The sequence below is a fragment of the Buceros rhinoceros genome, unplaced genomic scaffold (assembly GCF_000710305.1).
Source record: "Buceros rhinoceros silvestris isolate BGI_N320 unplaced genomic scaffold, ASM71030v1 scaffold7874, whole genome shotgun sequence".
NCBI classification, from domain to species: Eukaryota; Metazoa; Chordata; class Aves; order Bucerotiformes; family Bucerotidae; genus Buceros; species Buceros rhinoceros.
Genome location: NW_010408772.1, coordinates 132,454 through 133,601, shown reverse-complemented (window position 1 = coordinate 133,601; position 1,148 = coordinate 132,454).

Genomic DNA, 1,148 nt, shown 5'->3' with positions numbered 1-1,148 from the left:
GGAGCTGTCAGCTGGATGCCAGAAAGCAAACACGGCGAGGAAAGGCACCATCTGACCCTCCTGCCGGAGTTTCCAGCAGCTACCTTTGAAGAGCAGAATTAAACTTAATTTACACATTTCTTAAGCCAGACCCGAGAGCTCAAAGCAAAGGTGGGAACACCAAAAAATTTAGTTTGGAGAGGGCAGGAAAATGAACGTTTGATTTAGATGTCTCGACCTCAACATTTGTTATTCCTCCTGCCCAAGACTCAACCCTGAAATTAGGGCCTGTTTGGACAGGATACGCAGAAGACACAAGATCTTTAAAGGCAGCTCCGAAGGGTCTGATTCAGATATCTCGGAGGAGCAGAGGTTGGGGTGGAGCTGGGGTTTGGCCAGCGGTTGGTGGAGTCAGGTCTGAGCAGCATCGTGCTCACTACAGCGTCCCCCAGACAGCACCACTTGCCCACGGCCCCACAGCGCCCCGAGCAGCCCAGGGACAGTGTTCTGGGGGGCTTTTAGCATTCAGCAGCACCACCACCGTGGGAAGTGTTCCCTGCTGCTCCCCAAGTCTCCGCTCTCACCAGCTGAACGTAGTGCGGTACCCAGGCTGCGCCCAAACTCCCCCCATATGGGGAGGGTTTCACTTGTTGCAGCATCAGCCCCTGCCTCAGGCAGCATTCCTCTTCTCCCAAAGATAACATCGGCCTCAAAGTTTTGAAGAGAGAGCCCCAATTCCTCCAGATTTCTCAATGGAATAATTGCTCAGAATAACCACAAACAAGTCTAAGCTCCTGTTTGCAGTGGGGTGTTTCTGTTCGACAGGCCAGAGCCATTTCATCTAATTGGGTCAGACCAGACCTAAAACAATACGAGCCCAGGTAGGCATTCAGCAGCCCAGCCCCTTCACCAAGCTCAGCAGGGACAGCAGAGAAAGCAGCAGTGACTTCAGTTGGAATAATTGCTCAGAATAACCACAAACAAGTCTAAGCTCCTGTTTGCAGTGGGGTGTTTCTGTTCGACAGGCCAGAGCCATTTCATCTAATTGGGTCAGACCAGACCTAAAACAATACGAGCCCAGGTAGGCATTCAGCAGCCCAGCCCCTTCACCAAGCTCAGCAGGGACAGCAGAGAAAGCAGCAGTGACTTCAGTGTCTCCAAGCCCTGAC